The 21,804-nt window shown below is 34.2% G+C and overlaps 1 protein-coding gene across 14 annotated transcripts in view; it reads left to right on the forward strand.

The window, feature by feature from the left end:
* Positions 1 to 21,804, forward strand: part of PTPRK (protein tyrosine phosphatase receptor type K) — a 576,007-nt gene that overhangs the window by 412,037 nt on the left and 142,166 nt on the right. The window lies entirely within an intron of this gene.

A 21,804-nucleotide genomic window follows, 5' to 3' on the forward strand; every position in this document is an offset into this window, starting at 1 on the left:
CTGCAGATGCAGAACCCACAGATATTGAGGGCTGACTATACATATTATGCTATTTTATATATATATATATATATAAAATATGTATTTATGTAATTTCTAATACATACTTATATTACAAATTACATATGTGCACAAAGAAACAGCTAACACTATTAATACTGGTATAATTCTGTCAAGTTTTTTTTTCTGTCTGTGTACATATGTGTATTCTATCTGTATGTAGTTAGTTGGCACAATACCATAGATACATTTTGTGTCCATCTTTGCATAACTAGTATACTGAGTATGTTCTGATGTAATTAGAAACCAAGAGAAGGCTGATAGAAATGGAGGTGAGGAGATTAGTTAGGAGGCTCTTTCATTCCTCTTAGTGAGATCTCAGACTTGTGAGGAAGGATGATTTCAGAGTAACAAATGACAAGATTTGGAATTGTATTTGATGTAAAGTGTATGGGAAAGGGGAACCACTGGCATATGGAAGATGACTCCCAGGTTTGAGTGAGTAAATGACTGTAGAAGACGGAGCCCTTTGGGAAAAGAGTTAGGAAAGATGAATTCAGTTACTGACATGAGTTTGAGTTGCTTGTAACAATCAAACTGCATTTACCCAGTTAATTAGGCTATTCCAATTCACCATCTAAGTGAAAACAAAAGAATATGGCCTCTGAACTCTATGTGCTGAACTATATTTAGCTTCCATGTTAGGAAAGCTTTGTGAATTATTAAGGGGGATTATGATTCCTCTTCCCCTGGAGATATTTTGTAAGTACACACAAGCATTTGTCTGCTGTGTTTTGAAGATGAACTTGCCAAGGCAGGGCATTGCCAGCCCAGATAACCTGTCAAGAGCTCTTCCAGATCTCTAAACCTGTGATACACTTAGATTTATGTTTCCTCTGTCACATGCTTTTAGTGTACCACTGTTTTCGTAAGTGTTTTCCCTTTGCTGAGCCAAGATTTCATTGTAACTTACTAAATTATGTTCTCTCCATCCTAAAATCAAATTCTGAGATCTCATATTTATATAAAAAGTACTAATGATTCAATACCTAAATTTTTTAATGTGTTTTCAACCAGAAAGTTATAATATTCACTTAAAGAAACTATATCATATGTATAGCTGTACATGCAGTTTTTACATATTTTTACCTATTTTTCCCATTCTCTTTACTCTTCACTACGTTTCTCTTCAGTGTGATGCAAACTAAGTGCTGAAGTAAACGCTTAGTGTCATTAAAATAAAATACCCTGTAAGAATGCTATAGTAACAAGTTTGGATACTACATAAAAGTCAATTTCTAAAATTAATATATTTGTTGGGCAAGTCTGTAACTAGCCCTCACAACCAGCTCTCTGTCTCAAGATTTACTTTACTATTCGTGCCCAAACATGGATAGTAAGAGTAGTAATACATTAGAATAATTTATTAAAGCTGTAAAACCTTTTTGAGCACCCTCCCTTTCATCTTCAAAGGAAAAACTGAGCATTCATTCAATCATAAGTCATTCACAGATACACCTGTTATGTATTAGATATCATGCTAGGTTCTAGAAATATAAAATAGAAAAGAAATGAGAAGTGCCCTCACTCCAGTAGTAGAGACAAGCATATAAACTGATATTCTAAAAATACAAGATCCGTACCCATACCACAAAGCATTATAAATGGCTCTAGCTGAGCATGGAGAAGATATGGAATCAAATAAAGAATTCTGGAGAGCACCTGAGCTGAGTGATATTATAAGACAATTAAGAAGAGTTAGCCAGGTGGGGTGGTCGGGTGAGAGAGAGGAACTCTCATGGCAGGAGGTGTGTTACATCCGAGAAAACAGCAATAACAGAATTATCAAGGTAAGAAAAATACATGTAGATATGGAAAACTGCAGGTAGTTTGGTATGCCAAAAACATAAAGAGGAGGTAGACACTGGCGAAAAAAGACGAAAAAGAGGTAAGCAGAGCCTGCATTCCTGAGGATATGACATAATTTGCTAAGGAATTTTGTTTTCACCCTAGTGGGTCAGTGCTTTCATGACTTTGATATCTACAAATGCCACAGGGAGTCTAATGAAACTCGGAAAACCCAGATAAAGGTACATTTTAAATAAATATAAAAGTATATTTCAATTTTAAAGTGATATTTGTTTCATATAAGAAAAATGTTGTAAATAATAGCACTTTTTATTGTCATTTGTATGCAGATTTAAGAGAAATATTCTGAGATGCAGCTTAAGTTCTACAGCTAGTTGTTTTTTTCACTTATTCCTTATTCCCTCTAACCAGATCAATAAGAATGATCTTTAGCAGGTATTTAGTTACTGGCAGTTCTGGTTGTTTGGATCTAGAGTTAAACCAGAAATAGTGAAGAGATGTTTTACTGCAAAATACTTTTGGCAAACTGTCAGTTTCTAACTTGGCAAGCACGTCTGTCTCAAAAGCTAGAGGGTTAAATGTATCAAACTAAGACGTAACGATAAATAGATTTTTAACGCTCTTTGGTTATATTCAGGAGTCAAATTTTTTTTATATTTGGTTATCGCATTGGATGCATTTTTAAATATGCCTACCAATAGGGCATCAATTTCTTTCTCAAAAACATGGAAAACTATTATGATGTTGATTTGATGTAGATTAAACTTGCAACAGTTGTGTCATTTGAACTGAGGAGCCTCACCATCAAACATGGTGTTATCTAGGTCCTGACATTGAGTAAATTGAAAATATTGCTGAATTGGACTATTTGGGCACACCACTTGAAATAATTCAAATGGTCTTAAATAGCATTTGTGTCAGCAAGCAATGTGTTAATCTCAATCTTCATTTTGAAAACGCATGAGCATGCTTCCCCCTGATAGTCAATATACTTCAGTTTGGTAAGGCAGTCTTGCATTCATTGCCATTTTTTCACTCAATACACTGAAAATACATGATTACATTCACTGTTTTTGATCATTTCCTTCAACATTGAATCAAGGTCAGATAATACTGTGTTTGACTCTCGGCTCTTCTCAAGTGAATGAAATATCTGTATTGACATTGTTTTATTTCATTCTTTCTTCAAAATGCCAACTTTCCCTCCTGGGTAAATATCTGTGCTCCTCTGGTGTTGAATCCACTCCTCTTTCCTGCATATCTAGTCCTAGTTCTATGGGATGACTGGTACCAAAAGATATGGAGCCTTTTGCCCTCTAGTTCATTCTGCACATCTATCAAGAGTATATCCTCTGCGCATCAGTGGCTTGTTCCACTGTAAAATGAAATGTCTGCCACTACTTCCAAAAGACGGGGATTGAGTACTTTTCCACGTTGTATGGCTCCTCCGCCTTGACATTAGACAATGTCTAACATTGTTCATTGATGTAGACATTTTGTCAATAGCACATCCTGATTCTTTGAGTGCATAATATTTATCATTAATTTTCTCAGGGGCCAACTCAAAAATAAGGTTGATAGGTTGGGCATGGTGGCTCACACCTGTAATCCTAGCACTTTGGGAGGCCAAGGTGGGAGGATTGCTTGAGGACAGAAGCAATTCTGAAACATTGATGCCTTTCTAAATTGTTGTCATATAGCAAGAAAAGGGTAATTAGTTTAAAAAACACATTTAACATATGTAAATAATGAATACAACTTAAAAATAAGGTAGATGAGACAACTGGATCAGAACAATGCTTGTGGCAGGTGTGAGCCATTAATAATGTAACAATTGTTAAGAATGTATGTGGGTTACATTGAAAATCGTAATTAAGCTTACGTTTCAAACTTTTGAAACGTGTAAAAGGGCCAGTATAACAAGCATGGGGCTCATAGCCTTTAGAAGGCTGTTGAGGGCTGTTCGTTTGCATTTTGTTACTCTAATATTGTTTTAAAAGTTATTCTTTTAACGGTATAAATTAAATGTAATCATTGACACATTGTAGTTATTTTATTTTTTAAAATGTTCTTAAAAATTCTAATTCTATTCTGTGTATTGTGAGCTAAATGTTTGTGTCCCCCCAAAATCCATATGTTGAAGCCCTGTACCCCAGTGAGATGGCATTTGGAGGTCATGGTTTGGGGAAGCAACTAGGTTTAAATGAAGTATAAGGATGCAGCCCCCGTGATTAGATTAATGTCCTTATTAGAGGAAGAGATGTGAACTAGCTCAGTCTCTGAACTAGCTCACTCTCTGTCATGTAAAGACAAAAATAGAAGGCAACTGTCTGTAACCTCAAAGAGGTTCCTCAGCAGAACCTACCTGCCTTGTTAGCACCAGAATCTCAGATTCCCAGCCTCCAGAACTGTGAGAAATACATTTCTGCTTTGGAAGCCACCCAGACCATAATATGGAAGCCCAAGCAGACTAAGACACTGGAAAACTCTTTTTATAGTATTACTTACATTTTCCATATTTTTAATGTAAACTCTGTACAATGTTAGAAAGAACATTGTTTTTGCATCTGTCAAAACTGAATTTGAATTCTGGCCATGTGAGGACAGGTTCTGGTGAGGTATCTCACCAGAGATATTATCAAGAAATTATTTAATCCTCTATCAGTAAGCTACTCAGTTTCCTCTTTTCTAAAAGTTAGCAAGGAAAATCTGCCATTTAGAGTTCTTACGGGCAGTAAATGAAAGAATACATATATATAAAGCTTTTTCCGTGGCACCTAGTACATACCTTGTTCCCTCCACTCTCTTTTTCTGCAGTAGGTACAATCAAAAGTTAATTGTTTTCTTCTTCTGTTATTTTATTGCATTTTTGCATTTTTATTTACAATGTGTTAATTATTTTTTATTCACAAAAATGATTATATTAGCTTGTTATTTTTACTTTATATGAAGGAATCACTAAACTTACTGCAATTTTTAAAAAGTCAGTACTGACACTAATATGATTATGTCAAGGAGAAAACAGAAGCCTCTTGTGACACAGTCCCTGGCATGTGCCCATGTAGGGGACTTCTGTCTTGCTCATCAGGAGGTGCCATCTCAATTATGCCTCTCCATGTGAATCCTTGTCCAATGATGCAGATCTACAGTGAGAGAGTTAGGTTTTCTATTGGAGATGCTTGAAAATCTGCATCTCTTAAATTGTGACAAGTATTATGATTTAATACAGATATTTTTGTTACATTTTTTTAAAATAAATTTGATGAAATAGTATGTGTGTTACTTAATTATGGCAAATTGATATACAAACACGTTTTCTATATTTTAACTTTGATGCAATAACTGATTATTCTTTTGTTTAAAATTATGTAATTTTTACTCAAATATGAATAATTTTAAAGACTTTGAATAAATACTATTTATTTCTCTATTCCTTTTTAGATTATACAGCTTTGAGCTAGAGGAATTAATACATTCCTCTGCTTTAGGGGAGGTGTTTCAAAATGTTTTTAAAATATATATTCCTGATGTACATTATTCCTTGGTGAATCAGAAAATTGAATTCTAGTCTTTCTTAGAAAACGTATACAAAAATGTATTCTCAAAGCATATAAAAGAAGAAAACAAAAAGAGATGAAACTGTCATACTGTAATTGCTAAGTACTACATTTTCATGATTTTCTTAAGGCCCTCCATTTATGCTATAAAATTTTACTAAAAACAGACAATTTATATGCTTATATATTATATAATACTATATGAGATAAACTTATATGCTAGTGAGTTATGAGTATCCTTTTGAAGCATAATGATGTGGATTGCTTGAGTTATCTATCAGAATGTATTAGTAAATGTCTAGGTATATTGTCCTGTATTTAAGACAAATCATTTTAATTTCAGAACAATCCAAAAATTAGCTATGTGGATATTTATTTAAATTAAACCTAGTTTTGAAGAATTTATGGTGAAGTACCTCTGTTAGATCCTCAGATCATTTATACTTACCAAATTCTTTTTTTTAAACCGTTATTAAAAAAAACTAAAATATGCTAAGAAATAATTAAAGTATATTGGTATATTATAATCAACTGAAGGTTGATCATGACATTTGGGTGCTAGAAATGTTCTTGAGCTCTCATTTACATTGAAGATAAATAAACAACAAAACTTTATAAACTTTTTAAACAATTCTCCCTATAGTTTTACATTCAAAAGAATTATTGAAATCTTCAGCACTAATGTTTAATGATATATTGAGAGTTTTACTTGCAGAGAAGAAGACCGTTTGCATTCATGTATGAAAATGAGTGGGCGGGCCCACGAGATTTGGTTTAGAGAAAAAGCTTTGAGTTCATCAGCGTTGTCTGTTCTTTTGTGTAGTTTTCTATATGTCAGATTTCTATTAGATTTTAGTATTTTTTTTTCCAAGTTAGATGTTTTTCCTAGCACCATACACACACTTTTTCAAGCACCTGAAAATGGGCAAAATAATCCAGAAATCACGCTTTTTTCCCAAAATTATTTAGCTTGACATTTTGAAAATTAAAACTCAATGCTTTTACTTTCTACAGAATGTGTAGAAGATGGATAAACAGCCAGACACTTAATTCGGTTTAGGGAAAGAAAAAGAAAAAAAAAAAAAAAAAAAAAAAAAACACTGAACAATTCTTTCCAAAACTCTCAAGGGTTTTATTCTTATAAATGATAATGCTAGTAGACCACTAATATACAACTACAATAAAGTTAATAACCACATTTTATTCATAAAGATTGCCAGGTAATTTTCTAAGTACTCTGCATGTAGCATCTTATTTTATCCTTAATTCAACTCTATAAGGTAGTTACTAGTTTTGTTTATATTGATGTTTGTTTTCCTCTTTTCATAGATGTGGGAAGGATGCCTGTGGATGTTAAGTAACTTGCCCTAAGTAACCTGTAGTCTGATTCCATAGCATATTCACTAAGGAATTTCATATACATGTATGACCTATTCAGCAATAGAGGAAAACACATGGAAACCAGGAAATACTCTTGTGAAACTTGTTCAGGCTGGTAAAATTAAAAGTAATGTTCAATGGGACCTGATCTCCAGAATCGTAGAACATAATTGACATTAAATTCAAGGTAAATGGTAATGATTCAGGCTCTAAAGAACTAACTCTTTAGATCTCCATGTGAGTGAAAAAGATGTTTAATGTGCATTTAATGGCAGCATCTGTTCTACGTTGTAACCTGAAACAAAATCAGTTGCTTATGAATTAAACTTAATTTATGCAGGGCATCTAATTTTTAAACAGGAACATCAAGTAATCTAAGACACCACTGATCTGTTCTTCCTCTGCTATGAAAATAACACCATGGACTTAAAGAATTTTCTTTCTCTGTCTTCTTGAGGTTTATTTGATATTTTATGTTCAAAGCCCTTAGATTTCATAACACCTCCTTTAGGGTAAAATTGTTTAAAGATAATATATTCATCACTTTCTTACTCTACACTTAGCTGAATAAGAAATAAGTGACGTATTAAATATGTTTCTTGCCCTAAAGAAACTTGCTCTCTAGTTGAGGAAACAAAAATCTTTGAAAGATCAAGAAACAATAAAAGTTAAAAATGAATATCATTAAACTAGTCTGATGTTTATGATAGATAAAACGTTTAAAGCTCTTCAAATTTTCATCTTATGTGTACACGTTTTTCTGTCCAAGATATTACACCTTTGGAAAATTCAAAAGTTTTACAATGACCTTTTCCTCTCCTTTCAGTTGATTTCACCCAGTAATTTGACATCTTTGTTATTCTAGTTAAAATTTTTACTTTGCTTCTTTAACATTAAAACATGTTAAAGCTTTTTCTAGAGCATTGCTCTGGTCAGTTGTTTAAATTTCATTGTATAATGACATTCAGACATAAACTTTTATTGATGGCTTTTCTGTTATCAAAGAGTAAGTAACCTTCAATCATTAAAAATGTGTAGGTCACGAACTTACTGACTGAAAAATACACAATGATCCATTCTACTTATTCCATCAGTTATTTATATTTATCAGCCTAAACATATATTGAGCAATGATTATGTACCAAGTATATTAGTATGGAAAGACAGAATATAATAAAGTTAAGTAAAATATAAATGATATTAGAGGGCGATAAGTGCTTGGGAGAAAAATGAAGAAGTAAATAGGCATCAAGGAAAGCTTCATTAAGAATGTGGCATTTGAATAAAGCCCTATAGAAGCTGAGGAAAGGAGACACATGAATATCTAGCAGAATAACATTCTAGGCAGAGAGAAAAGCAAGTGCAAAGGCCCTGCATGGGGCAAGAAGTACAGCTGGCATGTTTGAGTGGAGTGAGCAAGGCTGAGTAGTAGGTGATGAGGTCAGTGAAGGTGAGATAAGGTGAGGAGATGCAGTGTGCAGGACCTAGCCTTCCTTTCTCACTGTTACTCAGGTGGGAAGTCACTGGGGCCTTTTTCAGGATCCCTGTAACAAACTGCGGGAGAAGAGGGGTCAAAGAGGAAGCAGGGCTCATTTGTGATATGGTTTGGAGAGTTTCACTGATTGCAGCCTCAGATGATAATGGTTAAAATGAAATAAATATCATTGGTGGAAGTCATGATCAAGTGGATAGATTCTAATCTAAACATGTAGCAGGAAGATAAAGAATTGACTGATGAAATGGATGCGAGGTGTCAGATTGAATAGGGAGAGTTCCCTGACCCCTGTTTCAGGATATGTGACAGGGGTGTGGCTCAACTTTTCAGCTGAAACCCCTTACAGGTGGGGGAACAGCAGATAGGCAGGTGCAGGAACAAGGCAAAAACTTTTAGGCTCCAGCCCCACAGTAGCATCTGGGGTGGATACCTGTGACACCTGATTCCCCAGTGGGTGTGTTAACAGTGCTCCTTTAGCTCTGCCATCTGCAAACAGCTTAAGTGTTAACTAGCTCAGTGCCTTCTTAGTACCCAGGTCTTTCTCTGGTGTCCAGGAAGAATCAGGTCACACGGATTAAAGGATGGTGTATGAGCGTGTTTTATTAAGGGGTTGTGGCTCTCAGTGAAATGTTTGGAGAGCTGGAAAGGGGATGGAGTGGGAAGATGATCTTCCCCTGAAGTTTGACTGTCCCATGGCTAATCTCCTCACTAACTTTCCCCAGCCAGACTCCTCAATGTTCAGATGCTCCTTGTTTTCTCTCCTTCTCTGCTGCTCCACTCTTCTGTTCCTCTGCATTTCTGCTTGTGTGCTCATCTGCCCATGGAGCCTGGAGTTTATATGGGAACAGGATAGGGGGGTATGGCAGGCCAAAAGGCAATATTTGGATGCAAAAACAGTATTACCTGTTTCCATTTAGGGCCATGTGTTTCCAGGCTTGAGGGTGGGGCCTTCAATGGGAAACTGCCCTCTTCTACCCAGTATTTCCCTGCCTCCTGTCTATATCAGGATAAAGGAAGGCCTGTGGATGATTCTCAGGTTTTTGAACATCTGGAATAATGAACTGATTTTACTGAGATAGGAAAGCCTTGTCAGGGAACATGCTATGGAATCATATTAGCTCGAATTTGGAGATTTTGTTTGAGATACTCCTTAGACAAATAAGTTGAAATATTTGGTAGGTAATTGGATATATGAGTCTGGAGTTCAGGAAGAGGTTTAGCTGGAGATTAACATTCAAATGTATTTTCCTTCCCCATGCACACTTTCTTCAACCTGGGATGAATGATTATAGTCGTAGAAAAATACTGGCAATTTGAATAGAAGTCCTTTCCTGTCTAAAATGGCAGGGAGGATTTTCTGCAACGCTGTTATTTCAGAAGGTGTTTCATACCCCCTCACTTTACAATGAAAGCATGTAGTCATGTTTTGGAAAAAACTCATTTGTAACTCCTGTGGGGAAACACCCTATTTTTCCTGTCTTAAGATATTTAAAATTTTATTTACCTATTTCTTCTAATAGTACTTTCACCTTATTACATTAAAATACAATTTACCTTCCTGTGGGCCTTCACTTTTATTGCGTAGTGAATTGCATAAGAAAAGGAGATATGTCATACATTTATAAATTCTAAGCAAATTTGTAATTTCTTGCTAATTATTTGATAAAGATAATTGCTCTTGACATTTAAATGGCTACCAGGCAACTAATGTTGGAGTTTTTCTATATTTTTAAAATCGGCTATATATTGCAAACATATTAGTTGACTATTTTAACATTTATTGAGCTCTATTTCTTCAAGACTCATTTCCCTAAACCATTTATCTCTAGATAGGTCATAGTTCTGACCTTGTTTACATGTTAATATGGGAGACCCAAACACCCAAATGAATGGAAGATGTAATGTATTAAATTCTTTAATGGAGGTACAGATAAAAACATGAGAACTGAAGATTATTTGTCACTTTGTCAGATTTCCTGACGAAACTTTCACTGAAAAAATAGTGTATTCTAACTGGAGACTGAAGTGTTTCAATAGGGAGATGAGTAGTGGGGAATGTATTCTGAATAGATGGAATGAAACAGATAATAGTACATATGTTGAACAGTGCTACATTAGTTTTGGTAACAGATGAATACATTGGCAGGAGTGCAGGGCATTGGGAGAATGATTGAGATGAAGTGGCACTGTGCATTAGAAGATCTTTGGGTTCTAGGGCAAGGGAATTTTACTGAATTTTGTTCATCCTAGAAAATCTCTAACAATTACTTGGATGAACATATTATGTAATTAGAACTGTGCTTTAAAAGGTCTAGGTAAAAATACACTACAAATATTGGTGGTAGCAAGAATTCCTAATAGTTCAGGTGAAAAAAGATTGGGACCTGAATTAAAGAAAAGGACATAGAAATGCTAGGTATCTTATTAAATGATGGATTAAGTAGATTTGGTAACAGATGAGGAACTATGTGGAAAACAGAGGAGCCAATGATGTCTGTAACCTGGGAACTAACACCCTTAATGGAAGCAGGTAGGTTAGAATGAGGTGCTTGTGAAAGGAAGATGATGATGAATCTTGTTTTAAACAGCACGTTAGCCACCAGATGGAAATCCACAGGCAGTTTGAAATTCAGAGCCAGAATTCAAGAGATAGGTTGTAACTGGTAATATAGATTTGTATATAGAAAAAAAATGTGACTACTGAAGTAGTATATTCACAGAATAAACATGAAATAATCTCCCGGTCCTTTTACACTTTTATATACTTGATTCTTTGTTTATTCTGTGAGTAGTTATACAGATTAGGACCTTATACATAATACTTCAAAATGTAGCCCTACCTAGATATATTTGTGGGGACAAAGGAAAGCAGTCTTCTAGATTGTCATTTCTGTGTGTTGTTAACATTTTCTGATTTCCTGTGGAACAGAACCCTTTGAAGACATTAGTAGATTTTAATAGAAAATATCTTCATTAAATACCTTGCACAAAGTATTTGATACATAAATTACTTTTTTATTTATACAATTTAAGGGGATTTTATTTTAAGTCCAATATAAAAGATACTGGAACATTTGACTAACACTATAGACTGGCTTGAGGCAGTCCATGCCCTAACACTTATTTTTGAATACCCTTTCAAAAGAAATGAATTATTTAGGATATATATCAAGATGAATTTCATTTTATTTATTTACACTTTATATGTCTTCCTATATAAGAGTTATTCAGATCTGAGATATAATCAGTTAGAATAATGAAAGAGATTTCATAAGGAACAAAGGTCAACTAATGTTCAAAAAATTACAAGAGTAAAAAGAGAAAGATGAGATTTTGACTTTGGAAAATATTAGCCTCCTCTAATATTTCAGTGTATGGATGTTTATTAATATTTTTCTAGACAACATCAGACCTTAAAATTACTGGACATAAAATATATAGCAGTACCATAAAAGCTTTTAAAATGAGAATATTCAGAAGGCCAAGTTTGTTATGATTTTAATAGTCCCTAAGTTATTTGCTAACTTTCAAATGACCGTATTTTTTCTAGTAATTAAAAAAATTTGTCTTCATTACATTATCTCAAAAAAGATCATGAATCTTTAATTTTAATATGTACTCAGATTTTCCAGGTAGAAGTTAAGAAGTTCATTATTCTTATCTCTGTCCATTTCCTAATTTACAAATGAGCTGAAGCAATTAATCCTTACAAGTCGCCTGCATTAATTATAGTCTAAGGCAGGTTTATTTGCAGTTTTGTAATTCTTTTTGTCACATTTTCACTGTGTTTACTATCTCAGCTTGATGCTTGTTGACATGCTGATTCATGTTTTAGTGCACTAGATAGCTTTTATTCATCTAGAGGAATGAGTATAAAGAGGTCACACCTTATAATCACACTAGTATTTCTAGTATGTGCAGGCCATATATCTCCTTTTAATTTAATCTCTGAAAAATGTAGAGGGATTTCTGCAGCTAAGCTGTACAAATCAATAAAATTTATAATCAAGGCTGTCTAATCTCTAAACCTAATATAAGACTTCACAACCATTGATTATATGTGAAGGATCCACAAGCTGTTAATCATGCATGAAGGCATGGAATAAACGGTGACTTCAGAAAAGGAAATGGACAGATAATCATCAACCCTGCAGACCTTGTCTGTCTTTCTATTCCCTGAAGCAAGCATGTTACCAGACACTTACATTTTATAAAATCAAATGAGGTGTTAAAGTGTGTATCAATAGTCATGCTCACTTTTTAATACTATGTCCTGTTTTCATTATAATTTAGAATTGCTCTCTTTATCTTCCAGATGTGTGATCAAAAGGAAATTAGTCTCTTTAATAAGTTTCTAGAAGGAAAGAGGGACCTAAGCTGATGTATTGAAATCATAATCTTTCTAAGGAACCAAATGAGAAGTACATACTTGGGATATTATTATAATGTAATTTTAATGGTTTATTTGGGAGCAGGGAGGGGAGCTCCATGTCATGAGATAGTCTCACTTAAAACTGGGCCCTCTTTTAGCATTTTATCAACTAGTATACTTCACGATGATCTTCATAGACTGAACTGACTGACCAATTTAAGGCAAGATATAAAATATTTGCAAGACAGTTATGTAGTTGAGAAAAACATGTACTATTTCTGTATCTAAGCAGTATTAGAGGGATTTGGATAAAAAATAATAGATAATAAATGTATTATTTTCTGTCAGTCCTATTCAAGAGCAAAGAAATTCCAACTATATTACAAATTCTCTTGTATATCTACAAAGTCATATTGCCATAAAAAATTAAAATATTTTAATAAATGTTATGTTGCAGTGCTGGAGGAGTAAGTTACTGGTAACCTACTGTAGTCTGTAATAAAGTATTGCTATTTCTTATTACTTATAGAATTATTATTATTCCAATATTTAGTTTATTATTCTCTGTGGGAGGATGGTAAAGAAATTAACTCCTCCTCAAAGAGCATACAGGAAATGAAGACAAGAATATATCCATTAAAAGTCATGTTTTAAGGCATACACCATACTACCATGGTGTCTGGGACATTTAAGCACTTAGTAAGTGTTTTCTGTTTTTAAAAACAGAATACTGTTTAAGTTCAGCTCAACAAATTAGTATATCAATGCAATTCTTAAATTACTGTAATGTTCCATTGTAGATATCACTGATAGAATCTTCACATAAATATTAAGGTATTTTACCAAATGAAGGTTTTAGAAATAATGCCTGTATCAAAATGCTGAGTAACAACTAGCCACAAACTCTCATCAGTGGCACAGAGCAAGTATGTGTTGATTATACTTATGGGATGGTTGGCTAGTAGTCTCTGATGTCCTTGGCTGGCTTACACATCCACTGGTGGACTGGTTGTTGGCTGATATAGATTGGCTTCTGCTGGTATGACTGGGGTAACTCGGCTCTGTTCCCCATGTATTTCATATTCTAGAAGAGATATGAGCAAGCAGGAGAGCACAGGACTTTTTGAGATGTAGGTGGACAAGTAGTACACCCACACTTTTGCCTTATTCTGCTGACTAAAGCAAGTCACACAGCAAGGCCAAAATCAAAGCGTGGGGAAGCAGACCCCATTTGGTGTGAGCAATTGCAAAGTCACATGGCCAACAGTGTGCCTATAAGAAGAAATAAGTAATTGGTGTTATTTCAACTGCCACAGAGAAGTGAGTTTTTAGGTTTCATTTTCATTAGCTCTTAAGCTTGAAATGTATTGAGACTACCTACTTTATGGTTCAGAAAATAAAAAACTCCAACCATACACTATGGATCAACCACTGTACTTGGCATGCAAAATATTTACCTCGGTTTCAGAATAACCTAAGAGGTAGGTAATTCACCTTCTTTTAGAGATGAAGAAGGCATTGAAAATCCCCCTTAGAATTTTGTCATTGCTATGTACAGCTCCTCTGAAGTCACCTTACTTTCTACACCACATATTATGAAGCAGGGTTTTCCATATTGCATTTTTTTAGGGTTGTACAGAAGTCACTGTACCTTTTCATGTTTATGATTTGTACTGTTGCTAAAAAAATTTATGAAAAATAACCTTGATCCTAAAGAAGTAGATTATTATTTTCTTATTTTATTCTATAAATTAAGAAAATGTACTTTTTATTTTATATTTCCTCTAAGTATAGACAGTTACCTATAGAAAAAGCTTTTATTTTTCAAGTTTTTTTTAAATAACACATGAATGTGATGTGCAATATCAGAGATGAATCAAAGTGGATTCATTGATTGTAGTTACATATTTTTCAACAGTCCAATAACATTGCCAATAAATGTAAGTGAAAAATATTAAAGGGTCCCCTAATTTTCAGCCACCCACATTTTGGGAATCAGGTCTCATGAAAAGACACTTAGTGGGATTTATCTATCTATTGGTAAAAGAATTATCTTTGCCTTTTTTTCATGTCATTTTGGTAGTACTGCCCTTTAAAATAAACAGTTTGCTTGGCATTAATGCAGCGAGGATCCAAGTGTTAATTTTATTAGAATTATCTGATAAACTTCAGTAAGACTCTTGAGAGCAGTGGCGATGACTTGTTTTGTTTTAAATTGATGATGTGCTTAGTGTGATTCTGATGGCACTGGGTAAATGTTACTGTGATTCTGTGGGAGAGCTGAGTGAGCCATCCACCCTCTGCTGCTTTATATCCCTCGAGTCCAAGCATGTCATTTCAGCAACACAGCCAGAAAGCCTAAAGAGCTGACAGTTGGCTTGTGATTATTCCTGGACCTGAGGCTCCCTCATGTTACAGTACTAATCAAGTCATCTCACTGACTTATCATTAACTCAATTTGACCCAGGGGAGCAGAGATGAAATCTTTTTGGCAAGACTAATGATGCTGTAACATTGAAAAGATGTGAAATGTAAAACCTTGATTATCCGCAACCCTTACCCATGAGGAAAAGAATAAAAATTACAAAGCACCTAAAAATAAGAGTAAAAGACAATGTCTTTCAAAGACCTTAAGTTTTTCCTTCCCCAAGGTGCAGGACTGTTTTCTTTGCTTTTATTTTTATTCTTTTTAATTTCACCTTTGTCCAGAAATTTCATCTCAATTCTTTTTTATTTATACTAACGAATATTTTTTCTGGCAGTCAGAAAATTCACTTTTCTTGTATTTGTTATGATAAATGGAATGAAAATTGTATGTTGCAGTCAGCTGCTAAGACTTCTGATAAAAAGGCAGCCAGGAGCACGCAGCTCCTGTCATGCTTCAGTGTTCCTAGTTTGTGTACGTCTTTGACAAGATCTTTCTTTTTTTTTTCTTTGGCATGAGCTTTGGGACATCTTCTATTTTTCTCTGAATGACAGCTGCATAATAAGTTTTATCATTAAGAACTGATCCTAGGGAAATATAATCCCTGCCTTCCATTCTCTTATAGATGTGAAAGCTTTTGTTTTCACAACTCTTTCAGAATAACTAGGGATTATCACTACAATAAACTGGGATATTGACCTGTCATGTCCTGAGTTGCTTAGCAGGTACCAAAAACAAAATTAAATTCCCTTTTATCTGTTATCTAGAACTACATATTAAATCATCTTGCTCTTGAGAGGTGACTCAAAGTCGACAGGTTCTATTTGTTTATGTTACTCGTTTGTTCATGTTGCCTTTACTTTTATTAACCTTGAGAGAATTATTAAGTAGTTTGTCATTTTATCCTATCAAGTTGGGTTAAACATTTAACACACAAATTATTACAGGCATAAATACCTAATTGATCTATTTAGAATTTAAGTGAGGGCAGTGATATGTTACTTCTTTATTTACCTGCTAATTATGTAATACTGGTCAAAGATTTAATATATAAATTTTCTTCCATTTATTTATATTTCATCTTGATTTCATGTAGCCTTTCTCACTGTAACAATTAAGAATTAGGTGGACAATCAAAGCAAAAAAGAAGTAGGAAAAGTTAGTAAACCTTGCTGGTCAACATTTGACAGGGAAGATAAAGAAAACCAGGTAATGTTGACAGTTCCTACTGCCCGTATGTATTTTTAATTTAATAGTTAACTGTTTTCCTTGGACTTACTGGAAATGAAATAATGGAAGAGAGCTTTATGCCTTTTGTTTGTAGATAAGAGTGCATAATAAAATAGGTCAAGATTCATCAGCTAAAGAGTAGAATGGGAAGAAGACTAGATTTTACTTCTAGTTCCATTCCTTCTACCAGCTTCTTAGTGTTCTGTCTGCACTCCCACCCCCGGCCCACTTTGTTCTTCAAGTATATCAAAACACACAAGACCTCCAGCCTTCCTAATCCCTCTCCTCTGTCCAATGTCATGCTTTTACCCAGTCTGAACTCCCTGATTGATGGGGTGTCCAAGGGAAACAAAACAGAAATGTCATGGGTTCCTAGTTTGTGATTCTGGTTGGGCCAATAAACCCCTTCCTCATCCCTCTTTTCCACTACTCACTAGAAATAGAAACCAAGCACCATGGTTTCAGGCTGCTAAAAGACTGAAGCAAAACAGAGCAGAACAACAACAACAAAATGAGGCATGTTGTACAAGCTTGAGTACATTGAACGCAAATTTCAAAAAAATAAAAGTAGAATGACCTGAGAAAGTGACATCATGGTATTTCTATTTTAAAGTTATAAGTTGACAATTTATAAATGTGTAAGTGTATGATATCCAAAGTGTGTTATAATTTATGAATACTGAAGCCAAGCTACTTAACATATCCATCACCTCAAACACTTAATATTTTTTTGTGAAGAGGTCTGATTTCTTTCTGGTACTGACCTCTGCTTTTGACTTCATGAGTCTTTTTAGAAAAGTCAGCTTGCCTTCATTACAATTCTTTTTTTATTTTAATCTGAAAAATGGGGCAGACACTAGGTTTTATGTAATTCTCTTTGGCCTCTCTTGTGAATGAATTTGTAACATGATATGTGTTTAACACCATCCTCTCTTCAAGCTCACCTGCTCCCTGCTACGCTCACTAGCACATGCTCTTGTCTCTGTCTCTGTTCTGTTTCTCCCTTTCTCCCTCTCTCTCTTTGATCATCCTCTTCTCTCCGTTTCTCCTTTGCCCTCTCCTTCTTATTCTTCTCTTTTCTCTTACCCTCTCCTTGTCTGTTACCTTCTCTCTCCTTCTTCCTCTTATCTCTGGAATGATTGGAAGTACCCCAACTCCTGACTAAGGTGTATTGATACCTCCACTTAGACCTCTTTTAATCCCTAATGCTCCCCAAGTTATCTAAAACACAGAAATCAGTTCAAGTATTGCTTGTATACCTTGCTTCCCAGCCAAGGACACTATCAGATTGATCTTTGCCTCCTTAGTTTCTAGTATACTTTTTGGCCAACAGAAAGCAATAAATAAATAGTAAGAAAGTATTGGATCATTTTACCCCCCAATATGTGTCTATTCTTGAACTTTCTCTGTTTATTTAAGAGCATCTTAATTTTCTTCATCATTTGGAACGAACACATTAGCTGTATTATATCCATTCACATAACTCAAATCCAAGTAACTACCAAGTTTTTCAGTTGTCCTTCCACATCAGTAGCCCCTAATCCTGCGTGTGCCTGCTTTTCCCCTCCTTGCTTAGCCCCAGCCTCTCCGCTAACACGTCAGATTCTTTTGATTTCCTCTACATTCAGTGTCTCCACAGTTGACACAGCCTTCAAATTAATCTTGTTAATGTTGTTATTTTACTATGTTAACCTCCTGCTCAGAAACCCTCAGTGACTTCTGATAGCCTATTAGGTAAGTTCAACCTCTTAACCATGACATCCAGTTTACACAGTCTTTTCCCAACCAACCTTTCCTACATTATCTCCTGTATGATACTTGTATAGCAACCAAATGAGATTACAGATTTTCTCCAGTTGTGTTCTACATTTTTACCCATCTCATTCCTTTCATTTTTTGTATTATTTAGCAAAATGAGGTCTAAAGATCTTGCTTCTATCCATTGAAACCTAAAACAAATATCTCCTCCATTTGAATGGTGGAAGTTCTTTCTCCCTCTTGAATTCCTATAGCATTTTATTTCTACTTATATGGCACTTACACAAATTGTTTATCTTTTTTTCTTAGCTTATCATCTTAAACACATAGAAGCTCCTTGAGGTCTAATATTATACTTTATTCACTTTAGTACCTTCCAGAATACTTAGGATAGTATACTGGATATAATAATAAAATCTCTTTATGTTTCATTATAGAGGGATGACTTGATCTAAACATTTAAATGTAACCACTTATTGCATGAAGATCACTCGATTACTGTGTTTCTTTTTCTTTTTTTTCTTTTTGAAAGGGAGTCTTGCTTTGTCGCCCAGCCTGGAGTGCAGTGGTGCAGTCTCAGCTCACTGCAACCTCTGCCTCCAGGGTTCAAGTGATTTTCTTCTGCCTCACCCTCCCAAGTAACTGGGACTACAGGCGTGCACCACCAACCTAGCTAATTTTTTTGCATTTTTAGTAGAGACAAGGTTTTACCATGTTGTTCAGACTGGTCTCGAGCCCCTGAGCTCAAGCAATCTGCCCACCTTGGCTTCCCAAAGTGCTGGGATTACAGGCGCGAGCCACCACCCCCAGCATTCCTTTGTTTCTTTCAAAGTTTCTGGTAAAATTTTACCCTTCAACCTTTTTCAATTCTTTCTTTTTACTAGAAATGCAAAAAAAAAAAAAAGAAAGAAAGAAAGAAATGTTATATAAAATTACAATATATGGGATTACCCAATAAACATTTAAAAAAAGAAATTCAAAAAATTGAGAGTAAAGAACATGTAGCAGTTTCCAAAACAGTTTACAGATAATGCATTCATGAATGTGTTCTCCATTGTTTTTCCACCCTTATGGTTTTTTATGTTGTTATAAATACGATTTACTATAGTAGCTCTGTAAGTGACTGACCCTGCTAGGTCATATCTTGAAATTATTTAATATTTAAAATAGCCCTTATGGCCAGTTTGTAAATATCAGTGGTTTCCAAACAATGTCTTTCTACTTTCAATTATTCTATGGCAATTCAAGTAATTATTTTTATTTTAAAAGTTATATTTTTATTTTTGTATTCATACCTCAGAAATACAATGCAGTTATTGGTTAGGCATGAGAAATAACGGATTAAGGTAAGTAATTTAGGCAATTTTGTTGTTTGATTCTTTGAGAAAATTTTCTTTGAATGGCTTTTATAGTATACACACATATAGATATACATGTATGTAATATATATGTGTATATTTATATATATATGTATGTATACACACAACACTGAGAATTTCCCCCCTCAATAAAAACTGAAAAAATTTAAGGTACATGCCAATTAAGAAAAAAAATGCAGTTATAAAGTAATCTCCTCTGAGTTATTAATTCAATGCAGCTCAAAAGAATCAAGTTTTGATTTTTAATCCTGTGTATGTATGTGTTTACTTGGTTGTGTATACGTTTCTGAATGCTATCCTAAGGTGAGAGCAAAATTATGTCAAGTCACTATTTTATCAGCAATGGGGCACTTTAACGCATACATTCAAACTGTGGGAAAAAATGTCAGTTTCAAATAACATATTGACTTTGTTGATTCTTAGAAAGCTCTTTCTTTCCACAACTCTTTGTTTTTCTATATCAGTTAATAATGTATTGGTCACTGAAATTATGATTGCACTTTATATACATTGTATAGAACTAATAAAGCTACTCTTTCCCAATTTTAAATGAGTTTTTAATACAATGAGTGCCGAAGTAAGCAGCATTTAAATACACCAAAATAAAATTATCATTCAAAGTAAAATCCTATGCATTTTCTGCATAATAGAAAATAAATAATTTGTCCACTCTTAGATATTTAAGAATTGGGGATGCAGAATTACTCTGTCTTCTCTATAGTGTGTAAGATGTCTAGGTATGTTTTGAAAATAGTTTTAAAATGCAGAGTGAGTGTAGACGAAATAGACAAAAACAACTGGTGAGAGAGAGTGATGACTTAGAAATAGAGAAATTTACAAAAGGAGAAAATGTCAGATTCAAAATCAAGGGTGTGTTAAAACAAGTGTATAAGAGAGCTAGACCTAAAAAAATAAAAAATTTAAAAACTAGGGAATTAAATATTTATGGTGTTTTCTCTCATTGCCGTATCGGCATTGTTTGTTTGTATACTCTAGATATTTTCATGGGAAATCTTACTTTCTCATTCTATATAGTTTAAGAACAAGGTATGGCTGAATCTTACATGGTTACTGAATAGTATCTAGTTGCTACCTAGCAGGCAGCAAAATCACAGTTTACCTGGGAATTTTTAGGGTGATCCTAGTTCTCATTGCCTGGTTAGCTGGTGGGCAGTCATACCAAAGACTTTGTTTTCAGTCTAACTAGACAAAACTGAAAGTATCCCTTTACTTTTGTGTCTGGTGGGGAAAATCTTAGCGTAGGGCTAAACATATAAAACGATTTTTTAAATAATTAGAAAGCCACATCTTCCTTCCAGCCTGTGGGCTTCCGGTAACATCTGAAATAAAAGTGGTAAAGTAGTGAGGCTGGATACTATGGATAGTCATAAGACTGACAAATAGCATTTAAAACCTAAGCATTAGATTCTATCGAAGACTAATTTGCATATGTACATATTTTTGTAATTCTAAGATTTTAAATTAAATGGCCACCAGAGTTCATTTCAGACTGCACATTAAATACATTGAACTAGAATCCCAGTTTGGGCTTGCCATCTGTGTGGCATGTTTATTATTTTTACAGAACTGTGATTCTAATCTCAAAAACAAAAATTTATAAAAACACTCAAGTCAGACTTCTTTGTATTAATTTCTCTACTGATTTCCATTTAGCAAGAGTTTGATGATCTTTAGTCAGTTAAGGGGGCATCAGAAAAGCCTTGACTTTTTTTTTTGTCAGATCAATGAATTAAAGTTTTTGTTTTGTATTAGTTTCTTTGGTGTGTAAATGTTGCCATGGTCATGACTTTCATAGAGTAATTATGTTGACTAAGTTAGATGATTAAAGTTAGTCTTGAATGAGGAAAGAATAGACTTGGGAAGCAGTGATGGATGGATTCTAGTCTTTGGAGTGTTTAGTTCTGCCAATATTTTCCTGTTGAATGGAAAATTCACCTCCCAGTTTGGTTTGGGTGACAGTGAATGGATTGTCAGACCTGAATGTTTTCCAGAAAAAGACGGAAAGAGACCAATAAGGAAAGAAGACAATGTGAATATCTACATATGTTCTTGTAATTTTTCTCCATTGTTTTTTGCTTTGATGAACAACATCATTATGGAAATAATTAATGTTAATTAATATCTGTGTCTTTTTTGTAAATTGTATTATAGTGTTACAATTAGAATAATTAGTATACAGCATAGCTTAGTGACGTGATAAATCACAGAGTAGAATGTGTTGACTCTTACCCATTTTTATATATTAGCTAATTCACTTGCTCTATAAAGACAAAAGAAAGGCAGAAAAATGGGCAGTAACAACAGCAACAACTATAAAG

This window comes from Sapajus apella, unplaced genomic scaffold (genome assembly GCF_009761245.1).
Source record: "Sapajus apella isolate SASKATOON/1434 unplaced genomic scaffold, GSC_monkey_1.0 scaffold6, whole genome shotgun sequence".
Lineage (NCBI taxonomy): Eukaryota > Metazoa > Chordata > Mammalia > Primates > Cebidae > Sapajus > Sapajus apella.